Raw genomic sequence first — 12,472 nt, 5'->3', positions numbered from 1 at the left:
AGGTTTCTAAATCTATTAAGAAAATCCTGACAAATTATTTCATCAAGAATGCATATAGGAATTACCTGGACCAATCCCTCGATTACTCTAAGAGAAATTAGGATGATTTCACCATGAAAGGTTGTAATGATTCGATTGCGGACTTGGGTCATTCCTACTTTGATGTTGGTTTCCCACATAGAAGATAGATTCTGGGTTTGATGGGTATTCTTCAAATGTGTAACCATCACCATAGTAAACACACGCGATGTTCTTGAATTGACTTGGTTGCTAACCTATCATGTTAGTGTTGCAACTATTAACATAAATTTTCTTAAGCATGGAAGTCATAGTAGATACGTGAGCTGCTAAAGATGTAAAAGTGTCAACTTCATAAACTCCTGCCACCCTTCTCCCTCTGGCTGTTTGATGGGTCGGCCACTAGTAGTTTTGACTTGAAATTATTTTAAGAATCTTACATGCTTCATTGTATGACTTTGAAAGAAGAGCTCCGTTAGTTAAAGCGCCTACCACCATTTTCGTGTGAGCTTTGAAACCATTGAAGAAGGTCTTCTGTTGAATGCAATGAGGAATACCATGATGAGGGCATTTTAGTAATAACTCTTTAAATCATTCCCATGCCTAATATAAGGACTCATCATCAGATTGCTGAAATGTAGTAATTTCATTTCTAAACTTAGAAAATATGGTAAAACATTCCACCAGATCTTGCCATGTGGAAACAGTGATTGCTTCCTTGCTAATTTTAGTGAGGAAGTTAACTTGTTCCTTCCATATATGGCCAGTCAATAAGTTGTCAAAAAGTGATGGTATTTTTACTGCTATTTTGAGCAATAATGTGGATGAGTAAGGCTTGTTTCAAGAAGAAAAATGTGTTGATTTTTATTTAGTAAATGTTGGGGTCAAATTTATTAGATTTGGGAGTTGAATGGGTAGTTAGGGGCTACTAAGTTTAGCAATGGATATTTGCTAATTTATTTCCTGGTAAAAAAATATAGGAAGGTGGAATTGGTTTTTGGCTTTTAATTTAGGCAATATTAGGCCTTCTTAGAATTAATTCTAGATCAACACCATTTTGAAGTCCATGTGACTACATTATTAATCTTTCATCCCGTACTTGTCTAAGACCCAAATACTACCAAATTCTGTCATCCTTTCCTCTTGCCTAATTAATCCCAAAAAATAGTAAAATAACATGTATTTAATATAAAATTCACTAAGATAACGCGTTCTCATGGATATAGTAAAATATAACAAAATAAAGTGAAAACCAACAGAAAGGGTTATTTATATACTTGAAAACTGCATAAATTGTTCATTAAAGAGTGCTAAAATATTTATATATTTTAGAGTTTACATATCTTGATAAGTCTATAATAATGATATGATATGTTTGAAGTTATTATGGTTTGAATAGCTTTGTAATACAATAGAATGAATATTTGTGTTTAAAGAGGTTATCCATTGTGAACATTTGTCAATTTCGAATATGGACCTATTTTCAATGAAGAGAGATATACAAATGTTCATCAGTCTAATTTCTTCGGTGATATGTAGGGTTGTGAAATATGAATTGTTAATATCTTCCATATCTGAATAGCATTATGTTTTGACTTTGGAATTATCTAATAATTGGGCCATCTATCTATTTAAGTATCGTTGTGCTTTATAACAAGAGTTGTGAGGAATATTTCTAAACAACCTGCTAGATCATTATTTGTGTAAGTTGTGTTGGATATTGAAATAGATATTGATTTCATTGGTATACTGATGGTAATCAACTATGTGTTGGTATCCACCAAAAGTGTAAATTTTCGCTAGTGAACAATGTTTGTGAATATCTATTCTGGGATAATCGTTGTAAGTTGTCTGAATAGAGAAGAAGAGGTAGTATCATCTAGTATGATTTGAAGTAAGCTAATAGGTCAAGTTAAGGATGATTCATTAGGAAAAGTAAGTGGCTTCCAAATATGTAATTATATAAATAACAATGGGCAGGTATCCGCCAAAGACAGATATGGGAAAATCCAAATACTCAAGATGAAGAATTCAGCAAAAAAGGTTAAAAGGTATGTTGTGTCTAAATTCACTAAGTTCCACTAAACTTATGAATGTTATTTTAATGTTTTAGGTGTTGCTGTGTAAGTGAGTTTTCTAGGAGAAATAACGTCATGAATGCGCCAGAGAAGCGATGAACGGGGATACTAAGCATACAATGAATATTTTTTGAAAACCGATATCTTGTAGACTTATGCTTTAGAAAGTCTATTTTTATAAACCTTGTGCTGTATTAAGTTGTGACTAGTTTGATGTAATATTTTATTTTAATTTTAAATACTTTCTATGTTTCTTTAATAGTAACATTTTTTTTATAAAATGTTAAGAAATATGTTTAATGTCATGAGCTTAAGTTGGTTGTTTGAAAATTTTGCTAAGTTATGCGAAGTAACACCCAAGATCTAGATCCGATGAAATTGGGTCAGATTAAGGGTGTTACAAGTTGGTATTAGAGCCTTCAGTTTAGCTAATCCTCTAGATAAGTGAGTCAGTCATGTATGTATAGTAAGTCGAGCCTGGCTTAGTCCCTCAGGTATGTTGAAATTTATACTTGTATGAAAGATGTTTGTTGTGTTAGTAAGTATTAAGATGACAAGAAAGCCAATGAAGGAATAAAAATATTGATTCATTAAAAGGATCTAAAGGATATTATAGAAGGAGAAAAATATAAGATAGTAGGAAAAGAGAGTTTTAGTCTCCTCTTCCAGTGCGTTGGTCTATGGCCTCAGTTGGTCTTGCGACAAACATCATAGTTAGAATTAAGCTTTGTATGCATTCTATGTTGTGTGGGCATGCAATCTAACTTTAGTAAACTCAAATTGTGTGTGTTTATTGATTAGAGTTAGATCTCTCTTGTTCTTAATGTTATTGATAAGCAAGATCATAGGTGCAAAGTTATAGGGTTGTTTGTTGATAGGGGAAATCATTTCAATGGCTTTCCTCTTGGTTATTGAAATGGTAAGGAGAGATTGGTTGCTAGGCATGAAGTTGTCAAGTATTACCAATTTATTAAAAAACATTGAAATTATATTTACGTAAAAGATCAATCTAGTGTATTAAAACAAAGATTTTATCTTTGACTAGACTTTCATCATATTGATTTTATTTAATTTTATTTTGTGATTTTCTTTCATAGTTTTAATTTCACTCTTTTTTTTTTACTCAAGAAATGAAATCATCACCTATCTTTATTGATTCAACTCTACTCACTATTAACTACAAATTTACAAATTCAAAGCAATTGTTGACGTATAAGCATCAATAAAATAAGTTGAGTAGAATAAAATAATAATAAACAAGGTAAACATGAATTCTTGAAACTAAGAATGCAATGTTCCAATCTAATCTAATACCCACAATCAAAAGGGTTAGATAAGGGTGTTCTGGTCTGATTCAATCTTCCAAATATGTTTCCTTAAATGATATAATTTTCTTTGATGGGCTAGGTACATTCAACATAATTTTGTCCATGTTCATAGAGAAGCTAATAGTACGATGAATGATTTAGCGAAGACAGGTGTTCATTGTTCTTGTATAACCAAGGCGTGGTGGTCGTTTTATATTTTCTTTTTTCTTTTTTTTTTTGTTTTTTGCTCTGCTTTGTCATTTGTATCGCTTGAAGCTTCGTTTTGTCCTTGTTTTCTATTATATACAGTTGGTCTGTAGCCTTTGTTGTTGTCTTGTTGGTCGACTTTTGTTTTGTTGTTGTACTTTTCCTTCCTTTTTGTAATAAAATTATTAATGCTTAGAAAAAATGATTAAATTAACATAATTATTATAAACAAATTTTAACAAATATAAATTATTAAAACTACTTTTTGCTTTATATTTTATCATTATATATGATTTATATAAAAAATTTAACCATAAAAGATTTTTTATATAAATTTTCTTACTTATATTTTATTTATAAATTAAAATACAAATATCTAATCAACATAATATAATATATATTTTATTTTTCTTCCTTATATATTTTATTTATAATATAATATAATATATTTTAATTAATACATATAATCAACTTGTGCATTGTACGAGCAAGAAAATTAAGTACTTTAATTTGTTAATAAATTATGGGTGAATATTATATCTCATTAACATCAATTAAATTATTATATTTGCATTATTTTATTTATTTTTATTAAATATTGTTTGTATTGTTGTGTTTATTATTTAAAACAAAAACTAAGATACCCTTTAAATACAATGCACATGAATTACTACTAGTATGTAAGGGTGTTCAAACGGTTATCGATTAGTTAATCGAACTTTTAAATCTTTTAACCATTAACCAAACTGAACTTTTTTCAAAAAAAATTAACCAAACCGAAATATTTCAGTTAATTCGGTCGGTTAACTGAATTAATTGAAATTTATATGTTTTTTTATTAAAACAAGTATAAAATAAAAAAAATGATAATGTTTATTTGACCGAATTAAACAAATTAACGGAATTAACCGAAATAGTAATAACCTAATACATATAATATATAATATTATTTATTAAGCTTGATTAGTTACCTGATTTCGAGCCAAATTAACAGTTAACCGAAATTTCAAAAAAGCTTTAATCAACCTCCGACCGAACTAGACCGGTTAACTGAATTAGATCGGTTTGGTTGGTTAATTTAGTTTTAATCGAAATTTGAACACTCGTACTAGTATGTTTAAAAATGTGTAAATTTAGCCGACTGAGTCTTAACTCAATTGGCATCGGTATTGTTGCTAGTGTAGGAAGTTGTGAGTTCAATGGCTTTAAAATGCATTATCATCCGATTTAAAAGTTCGGAAGGGACTATCTTTTGTTTGAGGTCTTCTCAACAAATTTACAATCTCAAACATTTAGCAATTTTAGAAGTTTTCATGCCTCACCTTGACCTTTAGTGAATAAGAAATTATGTTAAGGCATGTTGACCTTTAATGCAAATGTTGGAATTACGTGTAATTTGGGTTTTTGCAACCATTTAATTTGTCATCAGTTGAGTTTTTGTCATCGCTTGATGTGGAAATATACCAATGGGATTCCATTATCATTGATGATACTACTCTAATTATTTACTAAGATGAAAAGATTTTTCATATAAACTTCTAAATCCAGATGAAGTGCAATGACAGATAAAGTAGACTGTGACAGCCTTAAAACGACCCTAGTCGGAATGTGGTTTCGGGACCACAAAACCGAGGCATAAAAATAATTTAATATTCATTTTGATGCCTATAATATATGTTAATTCGTGTGTGACATTTTTGATGTTTTGATTTAGAGTTATAAATGTGAATTTCACTAAAAAGGACCTAGTAGTAAACTTTGAAAGTAGGATAGGGAAATGTGTGATGACTAATTGAATCATGCATGCAAAACAATGGTTTTGCATGTCAAATACCCCTTCTTTTTATAAGTGGTGGCCGGCCATGATGGTCACATATATATAATATGTATTAAATCTTAATTAAATGACTATTATTTTATGCAAAAGAAAGGTAATAAATAAAAGAAAGAAAAAGAAAAAGGGTAATGAAAACAAAGCTTGTATCCTTGGTTCTAGCTTGGCCAAAACTTAAAGGAAGAAAGGGATATAGCATTCGGTTGTCTTAAGCTCAAAACAAGGTTAGTAATTCATGTTAGATTTTGGAATTTTAGCTTAATTTAAGTTAATTACTAAGTTCTTTAATTAGCCTATGTTAAAATTTTGGACTTGGGTGGTGAATGAAGCATTCGGCCATGGTTGTTAGTGAAGAAATTTGATTACCTTCTTCATGTTTTAATGAGTAAATGTGATATGGGTGTTAAGCCGGAATGATGTTTAAGTACGAATGTGTTTGGATGGATGTGCTTATGAGTATGACTTGAGATAAAATGGTGGTAATGTTGTATACACTTGATAAGTATGTTAGATGGTTTGAGATTTGAACTAGTTATCAAGTTCTTTAGGTAGCCCATGCTAGGAATTTTGATTTTGGCATGACTAGGACTTTCGACAATAGTAGCTATTAAGGGTTTAGGTTTGTGATTCATGTTAAATTGGATGATAGGAAGAAAATCGGCTTGTGTATGTGTAGTTGCGAATGTGAATTTAGGTAACATTTCTTGTAACATTGGCATTTTAAAAGTGATGGAATGGGGATTTAAGCTTGATAAGATTTTGTTAAGGATGAATGAAAAAAAAAATGTGTATTCGGCTAGGGATGATATGATTGATTGGTGAAGTGGCTAATAGGGATTTTTAATGAAATTATGCCAAGGCCGAATGTATCATGAAGTAAATAAAATGCTGAATGCGCATTATGTGCTTATACGTATAATCGGCTAGGAAGGTTTGATATGAAGCTTTGATAAGTTTGAGAGATGAATGACCGAATGAGCAATAGGTTATGTATGGATGAATTTTATGCATATGTTTGTGTGTAGCATTAGTAATTTAATGGCATTCGACATTGTTTAATTAAAATTTGAAATGAATGCTTGGAAGATTAAATAGGTCGCTCTAATGACCAAATATGCTAAAAGCTAAAATATGGACAAATGATCTGAATGAATTGTTTTTTGAATTGTATATGGTAGCCGTATGTATGTGTTTGATTGAGAAGTAAATTTGTTTGAATTAGCTCAAGAGCTTAGAGGACCAAAGTTGGATAAAGGGAAGGAAAAAGTGATCGAATAGCCGTCGAAATCGTTCGACAACATCCGAGGTAAGTCTTGAGTAATGACCCTACTTGAATTATATTGAAATGATTTGTCATATTATGGCGGATAGCCGAATGTGCGTAGGGACTACATTATAAAGTCAATTGAAATCATGCTCTTTGTGTGTGGCTATTGAGCCGAAATTGGAAAGGTTTGATAAATGTTTTGTGTTTGAGCCTTAGTAACGAAAATGAAATATGGATGTGTCATGATTATTGATATATGTGTGCATGAGCATTTGAATGATACCCGGCTAAGTCCCAAGGCATTTATGCTAGTGATTATATCCGGCTAAGACCAAGGCATTCGTGCGAGTTGTTATATCCGGCTAAGACCAAGGCATTCGTATGAAGTTGTTATATCCGGCTAAGACCAAGGCATTCGTATGAAGTTGTTATATCCGCTAAGACCAAGGCATTTGTGCGAAGTTGCTATACCCGGGTTAAGACCAAGGCAATTGTGCTTGTGGTTATATCCGCTAAATTCAAGAAGCTTGATTTGAAGGTGAGCGTTTTGTGCTGTAATAAATTCAATTAATACGCCGAAAAACCCAAACGATAAGGTATGTTTGCATGTGCATCGGAAAAGTCGATTCGTTTGAAATAGTATTCGTTCAATCGACTAACGAACTTTCGACTCTTAGATAGGTTGATACCTTGTGTGTGTATATGTTGATGAAGTGTGAAGTAAGTATGATTATGAGAATGTGTATTAATAAAGTGATTCATTTAGCTATGTGAGCGTAATACTTTAGTCAAAGCCGATTTCATGACTTGAAACTTACTAAGCATTAAAATGCCTACCCCGTTGCTTTGGCTCTTTGTTTTCTAGATTTTGTTCGTTAGCTATCGGATTCGGGATCATCGAAGTCGAAGTCATCCACACTATCAAAGCCCTTTGGTACTCTTTTAGTTGAACTCTGGATATGCCATGTATAGGACTACCCTTTGTTGTTTTTCAAGTACTTTTTGTGATGTATGTGTGTACAGCCATGCGAAAATGGCTCGTAGAAGTGGAGTATGGCATTAGACCATTTGTGTTTATGTATATATATATGGTTTCATGATGTGACTATGGACTGGAATGGAAGTGTTGGGCAAATGATCAGCCATTGGAATGGCTAAATATGATCATATGTGGACCTATGTATGACAAAACTCTAGTTGGTCCATGGGAAACCACGAAATAGGTAAAATTTACCTTGAAAACAGATGCTGACAGCAGCAGTGGTGTGGATTTGAAAAATCAATACAATTTGTAGGAATGGAATTAAATAGTGAATAAATTATGTAATCGAACCTTGATGAATCTATTTTCATATGAAAGTAACGAAACAATCATATGAACAGTATATTAAGAGATATTAAAGTTCTCGTGAAGCAGGGCCAGAACGGTTTCTGGATCCCCTGTTTCGACTTTGAAAATTTACCATAAATTATCCAGAGACAATTAGAGTCATGCCTTATATTTATAGATTCCCTTTTAAGTCTAGTTTCATTAGAAATAAACGGCATGAGTATTGAAGCTCTGTACAGGGAGATATCCAAGTCGTAATACATGAAGGTCACAGTAGTCGAACCCAGAATCAGGGGAGACTTTAACTAATAAACTGTACCAATTTGCCCAACCAAAAATTCTAGAAATAAATCCACAGATGGATATATGAGTCTAATTTCAGGGGAAATTTACGGAATCAGTTTTCTAGTTTTGAAACTCGAGATATGATTTTTAAGGCGACAGTGACGCAGTTAGCCAGCCTGTCTGGAATTTCTTTTTTTTAAATGGACTGTGAAAACAAAGTAATTAAGTCTCATTAGCACCTCGCGTTCGACTCCAACAACGGTATCGGTGCACGGGTGTTACAATTTTTTGGTATCGAGCTACAGTTTAGTCGATTCTAGGACTACCGTAATACATTTGGGTCTAGCTATACATGCCATTATGTGATTAATTGATAGTGTGGTGATTTCGACATTTGAATTTGTGTTTATTTATAGTAATGGATCCCGATCCCAACCGAAGCGATAGTGATGATGTGGAGAGTGTGGCGCTGCTCCCGCACAAGGGACAAGCCGGTGGACTCTCAACCTATTGCTAGCAATCCGAATGATGAGGCTAGGCAAGCTTTTTATAGCGTGATGAATGATTGGTTCAACCAATACATTCGAACTAATACTACTGCTCCACAACCTCCATTCCCGACTAATACAACCCTCAGACCTACAATACCTCCGTGAATCGACCAAATAAGGTCAAATAAGCCCCAGCTGATGAAATCCGAAAACATGGGGCTACTGAATTTAAAGCTACGGATAGCGACGATGCCGAGCAAGCTGAATTTTGGTTGGACAACACTATCCGCACTCGATGAGCTATCTTGTACACCGATGAATGCCTAAAGTGTACTATCTCCTTGCTACGCGATTCTACCTACTATTGGTGGAGTACTCGACTTCACAGCCCCAAGAGCAAGTAACTTGGGAGTTTTTCCAAACCGAGTTTTGGAAAAAGTATATCGATCGAGATTTGTTGATAAAAACGGAAGGAATTTCTTGAACTTAAGCAAGGTTCTATGTCGATTCATCGATTCGAGCGAAAAATTGTTAGACTTAATAGATACGCCGGAATGTGTTTCGTCCGAGGCTATCATGTGTAAACGCTTCGAGGATGGGCTGAATGAAGATATAAAATGTTCGTTGGCATTCTTGAAATACGAGAGTTCAGATTACTTGTTGAGCGAGCTTGTAAAGTCAAGAGCTTAGAAAAGAAAAAAAAGTTGATGTGGGAACTGGAGAGTTTCATAAAAGATCCTCGGAAAGTCTCTTCAACAGCATCGAAGAAATTTCGAGATGATGTGGGCGGTCTAGAGGCACTTGGCCTTTTTAGACGAGATCGTGATCGACCCCTATGGGTACACGAGGCACTTGATGCGCCAGTGTTGGGAATGAACGTCGAGACGAGCGAGTGTCGACATTGTGGTAAATGGCATTCGGGAGTCAGAGGTTCCATGACCGCCTCGCTATAAGTGTGGATCACCGACCACTCTATCAAGGATTGCCCGAGGTTGTCTCGAACAAAATGTAAGTCGAGTGGGAAACCAGTGCTACTATCGCTCGGGGTAGACCGTCTAGAAACACGGGCAATGCTAGTGGCGGTCGAGAGGATCTAGAGGTGCTACAACAAGATCTCGAGGCTCGTCTTTGCTAGAGCTTATGCTATACGTGCCGCGAGGATACTTCTTCGCTGATGTTATTACCGTACTTTTACTCTCTTTGATACTAATGTAATTGCTTTGATTGACCCGGTTCTACTCATTCTTATATATGTGAAACCATAGCATCCAAGAAGACTTTACCTATTGAGTCTCTTGAGTTCGTAATTCGTGTCAAATCCTTGGGTCGTTACGTGCTTGTCGACAAAGTGTGTAAGAAATGTCCCTAGTAATTGAGGTTCTGTTTTCCTGCGGACTTGATGCTTCGCCGCTTGATGAATTTGATGTTATTCTCGGTTTGGATTGGTTGACCGTGCATGATGCGGTTGTGAATTGCAAAAGCAAGACTATTGATTTGAGGTGCGCAAATAACGAGATAATCCGAGTTGAGTCTACTGGACTTGAATGGGTTGCCACCGTAATACCCTCAATGTTGGCTCGAAATATGTAAGAAAGGGGTATGAAGCATACCTTGCGTATGTACTTGATAACAAGGAATTAGAAAAGAAACTTGAATCGGTACCATAATTTGTGAATACCGGATGTTTTCCCAAGAATTACCGGGTTTACCACCTGTTCGGAAATAGAGTTTGGCATCGAACCGGTACACTGGACCACACCGATTTCGATAGCTCGTGTCGTATGGCACCAATGAAATTAAAGGAGTTGAAAGCTCGGTTGCAAGAGTTGGTGGATAGAGGTTTTGCTCGCCGAGTTTTTCACCTTGGGGTGCACCGGTGTTGTTTGTGAAAAGAAGGACGGAACCATGAGGTTGTGCATCGACTATCGTCAGCTTAATAAAGTGACAATAAAGAACAAATATCCGTTACTGCGTATCGATGATTTGTTCGATCAATTGAAGGGAGCCTCAGTGTTCTCAAAAATAGATTTGAGATCGGGCTATTATCAATTGCGAATTCGAGATTCGGACATACCCAAAACTGCCTTCAGAACGAGATATGGTCACTACGAGTTCTTAGTGATGCCGTTTGGGCTCACTAATGCCCCTACGGTATTTATGGATTTGATGAATCGGATCTTCAGACCATATTTGGATCGGTTCGTAGTTGTGTTCATTGATGACATCTTGGTCTATTCAAGAGATGAGACTGAACATGCTGAGCACCTGAGATTAGTGTTACAAATTTTACGGGATAAGCGATTATATGCCAAGTTCAAGAAATGTGAGTTTTGGTTACGAAGTTAGCTTTTGGGTCATGTAGTATCTGTATCGGGCATTCGAGTTGATCCGAGCAAAATTTCAGCCATACTTAACTGGAAGCCTCGAAGAAATATTACCGAAGTTCGGAGCTTCCTGGGGCTCACCGGTTATTACCGACGATTTGTAAAAGGTTTCTCGATAATAGCCACACCAATGACGAAGCTACTTCAAAAGGATGTTAAGTTCGAATGGACGGAGAAATGTCAGAAAATTTTCGATCAACTGAAAACTTATTTGACTGAAGCTCCAATTTTAGTGCAACCCGAATCAGGCAAAGAGTTTGTCATTTATAATGACGCATCCCTACTTGGGTTGGGTTGCGTATTGATGCAAGAAGGTCGAGTTGTGGCCTATGCGTCGAGACAATTGAAGCCACACGAGAGAAATTATCCGACCCATGATCTCGAACTAGCCGCCATCGTATTTGCTTTGAAAATATGGCGACAATATTTGTTTGGTGAGAAGTGCCATGTATTTTCGGATCACAAAAGTCTCAAATATTTGATGACTCAGCGAGACTTGAATCTGCGACAACGGTGTTGGCTTGATTTGTTGAAAGATTATGAGCTTGTCATTAATTATCACCCGGGAAAGGCTAATGTGGTTGCGGACGCCTTAAGCCGGAAATCACTGTTTGCTTTGCGAGCGATGAATGTACACTTGTCTGTTCTACCCGACAATGTGTTAGTAGCTGAATTAAAAGCCAAACCATTATTGATTCATCAAATTCGTGAAGCTCGAAAAGTCGATGATGAATTGGTTGCAAACGGTGAGTGTGTTCGAACAAGGAATCGGAGTTTCAAATTGATGATGATGATTGTTTGAGGTTCAGAAGTCGTTTGTATGTTCCAAGGAATTCGGAACTCATTTCGATGATTCTGAACGAAGCCCATTGTAGCCGAATGTCAGTTCACCCGGGGAGTACGAAAATGTACAACGATTTGAAACGTCGGTTTTGGTGGCATGGTATGAAACGAGACATCTCCGACTTTGTTTCGAGATGTTTAATATGTCAACAAGTGAAAGCGGAACATCAAGTGCCTTCAGGATTACTTCAGCCGATCACGATACCCGAGTGGAAATGGGATCGAGTCACAATGGACTTTGTGTCCGGACTTCCATTGTCAGCAAGTAAGAAGGATGCGATTTGGGTTCTTGTTGATAGACTGACTAAGTCGGCTCACTTTATCCCCGTGCGTACGGATTTTTCATTGGATAAACTAGCTGAATTGTACGTTTCTCAGTTGTGAGATTACACGGGTACCGATTTACATTGTGTCGGATAGAGATCCGA

The 12,472-nt window shown here is 35.3% G+C and overlaps 1 non-coding gene across 1 annotated transcript; it reads left to right on the top strand.

The window, feature by feature from the left end:
* The first annotated feature begins 571 nt into the window (after positions 1–571).
* LOC128287386 (small nucleolar RNA R71) lies at positions 572–678 on the top strand. Its single transcript, XR_008278086.1, has one exon. It is a non-coding gene; the product is annotated as a small nucleolar RNA R71 (small nucleolar RNA).
* Positions 679–12,472: the final 11,794 nt, after the last annotated feature.

Source organism: Gossypium arboreum, chromosome 13, assembly GCF_025698485.1.
Source record: "Gossypium arboreum isolate Shixiya-1 chromosome 13, ASM2569848v2, whole genome shotgun sequence".
Taxonomy (NCBI): Eukaryota; Viridiplantae; Streptophyta; class Magnoliopsida; order Malvales; family Malvaceae; genus Gossypium; species Gossypium arboreum.
The sequence above is the reverse complement of the archived record's forward strand: the minus strand, read 5'-3'. Positions and strand labels throughout refer to the sequence as shown.